The following is a 4,071-nucleotide window of genomic DNA, read 5'->3' on the forward strand; positions in this document are numbered from 1 at the left end:
GTCGTGCCAGGTTAAGACCTGAACTACAAAAAAGCATTATGCTGAATGTTCTCAGAATTCCATTTTCTGATGGCAGTTGTGTGTTCCTAAAATTTACACCTGTCCTTTCCCAAGCATTTTCACCTTTTTTCAGCTTTTGTGAATCTTGCTCTAAGTGCAGATTTTTTTAAATGTGGCTGACTGTCAGTTGTGAAACTTTAAATTGTGAAATAATACGTGGTTGAGACCTTTCTTTTGCAAGTTGGCAGCAGAAAGCAACTTGTAAATGGTAGCTGCTCATGTGTAATGTGCTATAAGGTCTAGGAGCAGCTGTCTGTGTACTGCAGGCAGAGCTAAGCATGATTTTACCCTGTGTGTCCTATGCTGAGCACAACTCTTTCCTATTCAGGCTGTTCAGACTTTACATTTTCTTTACTTTTGCTCTAATTGAGTTGTCCTTGTATTAAATTAGCATCACAGTACTCTGGGGAATCAAAGCCAAAATGTTGGGGCCAGGGTGGGGGGATTGTTTGGACTTCATTGAGTTCGTAGTTTAAGAAACAAAACAAAACAAACTCCTCCAAACTGTTAAAAATTCAGAGCACGTGTTTAGTTTTACCAGAGTGTATTTATATGCTGTTTCTTGACTTATTACTGCATGTAATCAGTTAAGGCTGAAGCGTGAAAGCTTAGATTTTGTAATTTCACACCTTCTTTAGTTACCCCAGGCAGAGCAGAACACTGGGGTTTAGGGCATCCGTGGCTATTTAGATTGCCATGCTTAAATAAGCATAAAATTAAATGAGGGGGAGGGAAGAACAGTTGAGCTGTCACTGTCAGGCTTCTCCAGTGTCACAAGGACCTCGTTCCTTCGAAGTGCTCATGTATGGCATTCTGGTTTAGAGGTCCAGTGTCCCTCCTAACCAAAACAGCTGCAGTAAAGGTGAGCTGATATTTTCACTCTGCACAAGTCTGCGAGATTCCCAGCCTCAATCAGCCTCCTCAGTTATTTTCACTCCAGCTTCAAAGAAACAAATACGCAAAAGCCCCTTTAGGGGAGCTGAGCTCATGTGGCAGTGTGTAAGGGGTTTAATAATGGCTGCAATTTTCAGAAATTAGAGATCTGAACCGTAGCTGTGAAAGTTTTGTGAGGTCTGCCTGCATGCAAATAATACAGCTTTTTGTGTAGTGCAGGTGAAGGACACGAGCAACTAGAGCACGGCAGAGCAGCAATTCACCCCATATATCTGAAACCACAATGCAAATATCTGCTGCATAACAGCTGCTGCTAATCTTTGCAGACCCTGTCTGTGAAGGTGCCTGGAGCTGTGTCTCTGGGTGGGCTCAGAGCTGTCCCAGGCTCAGTAGTACACTGTTTATCTCATTAGCACGTCATGCAGGATCTGGATATAAGGCATACTACTACTGAGGACCTAAGAGCACAGCGTATAGCTGTGGCTACACTCCTTCAGGGGCATTTCAGCAGCAAAGATCCCCATCAGTTTCCCTCCTAGCTTGGAGCCCTTTCAAGCCCTCACTATGCCAGAGGATGCCATATCTGCCAGGAGACAGCTAGTATGAAGCTGTGGGCAATGTAAATAGGCTTCTCAAAAAGCATGATAGCTTTTTGTACTGGTGTTACTCCACAATGCAGCACAGGATTTGCAGCTCATTTGGAAAGAGGGAGATGACCGTACAGGGCTGGTGGTTGGATTCGCCACTTCTGAAAGGAGAGCATGGAGCTCTTGTGTCCTGTTCTGAGACTGGGAGTTGGGTGTTTATGTGCTTCTGAGATCTGGATCTCAGTCTGCTGGAAAACATTATTGCAAATCGTTGCTGGAGGGATAAAGGTCTGAAAATCCTTTCCTGCCAACCCACAGTCAGACATTGCTATCATTGCTCAAAACCCCCAAAAGTTCAAATACAGCAAATACATCTGTTTGTTGTCTTCTAATGTCAGGAGATATAAAAGCATCCTACAGGCCATCTACACTTTTTTAATTGAGTTATTGCCCATTTCTGTCCAAATGAAACACTGCTGAAGCAGAATGCTTCATAATGCCAGACTCCTGACAAATTTATATGATTTGTATATTTACAAATCATATAGTTTAAGCTTTTAGTAAAACAATACACATTGAACTGTAAAAACACCGCTTTTATGGGAGACTTGGAAAGCCAGAAAGTACAAAACTCAGGACCAGTGAAGCTTTCTGCTTAAGAAATCTATCTTACCAGATTAATTTCTTGGAAGGGATGAAGAATCATATTCTGATTTCAACAGAGCAAGTTTAGAATCAGTCATTATGGGTTAGCTAATGAAAGTGGACACCAGGAATAACGTGAATTTTTGAAGAGTCACAGTGAGACATGCTGATCCTTAGGAAACAAAGAGTTATTTCTGATTCAGCTCCTGAGCCCTTCCTTCTCAGGCTGTTGGCTAGCACTTTGGCTATGTAAACTGAGGAAAAAGAACGCTGTTCGGAAGAGATGGGATGAACACTAAATGAATGAAAGGTTGTTCTGTGTTTACATTATTTTCTATTATAAATATTATTTTTAGAGAAAGGCCTTGCTTGTTATTGCTACTTCTCTGCCAGATTTTTTCGTACCTTCAACGTGAGGGCGTTCTCTTGGTTATGATGGACTGTTCAGCATACGAAAATGCAGCACAGATGGTGGATTTTCCCTTGGCTGATAGGAAGTTGTCCTCAGGTTCTAAAGAGATTTTGAATATACAGATGGTTAGCAATGGTGAGAAACTATTCTTTCAAAAACAGTGATCCTTTCCTGTTAACAGTGCCAGAAAGACAATACATCAGAAGACGAACATGGCTCGAGCCTTCGTGTTATTTGTTAAGATTTGGTGCCAAGTAGTGTTTGCTGTGTCTCATCTGTGTGGTAAGTACAACAGGAGAAGAAGGAAGAATCCTGCATTGAGTGTATCTTGATCTCAGCTGAGAAATAACAGATCAGTTTGCGATTTTTGGCTTTTAGGGTAGGCTAAGGTGTTAAAGTCTTGTAATGTTTATAAATGGCAGTAACTCAACCATAAACCTGAGACAAAAATTACAAATGCCTTCTGAGCTGTAGTCCATGACTAGGGTCTAAATGTGTAAACATGTTTAAGCAGTTTTAACTGAGGGAAATTGGGAATCAGTCTGAGGTCTTGAATTTGATTCCTGAAGTTTAGTTTCTGTTGTACACATAAAGATAGTGGCTCTCACAGTAATACATTGGCACAAGGTCTTCTCAAAGCAATGGTAGCTTATGTAACTCTCAGAGCTTTGGAAAAAGAACTTGAAGATTTATAATGCAGAAAAATCCATGTTATTAATGTGACCTCACAGAAATTATTTTACAATTATCGAAAATTGCAGATGGTCCTGTTTTACTGGTCTTTTTATCATACAAAAGAGATGAATGTTGTGTCTTTTCACAGGAAAAAAGAAAGCCCATACATTCATGTACATGCTTTTATTTAAAAGATGGAATGTATAAGAAGAATTGTTTCCAAGTAGATCAGATTTTCTTTTAAATGCCTCTTCTCACTAATGTTACATGCAAAAAATAACCACTGTTTATCAACTTTATGTTAAATACAGCTCCATTAAAATAGTGTGAGGATCCTTATTTATCACTCAGGTATTTCCTGTGGTTATTTTATAATGAACTTTTTTTTTTCTTTAATGGCAAGAGTACAATTCTAATCCCACCTTGACCTGACTGAGTTAGAATGCTTGCTGACCTGAATCCTCAGAGGATCAAGGTGTTCAGCACTGATTAACACAGGTTTCCGTGGTTCATCCCTGGCTCTGGTCAGCCCATTAATTGGCCGTGGTGAGTTTGCCATGAAGTACTGATCAAAGGTTAGCAAGCAGTGTGGTAAAAAAAGGAATTAAATAAATTAGATAAACATGAGGGTGAGAGAGCCCAAAGAAATTATGGAGTCTCCTCTAGAGATACTAAGAACCAACCTGGGTGCCTCCCTGTGTGACCTGCTGTAGGGAACCTGCTTTAGCAGGAGGTTGGACTAGATGAGCTCCAGAGGTCCCTTCCAACCCCTGTGATCCTGTGTGAAATATTATCAGT

The sequence above is a fragment of the Lagopus leucura genome, unplaced genomic scaffold (genome assembly GCF_019238085.1).
Source record: "Lagopus leucura isolate 7727_CA_CO unplaced genomic scaffold, USGS_WTPT01 Super-Scaffold_100002, whole genome shotgun sequence".
Lineage (NCBI taxonomy): Eukaryota > Metazoa > Chordata > Aves > Galliformes > Phasianidae > Lagopus > Lagopus leucura.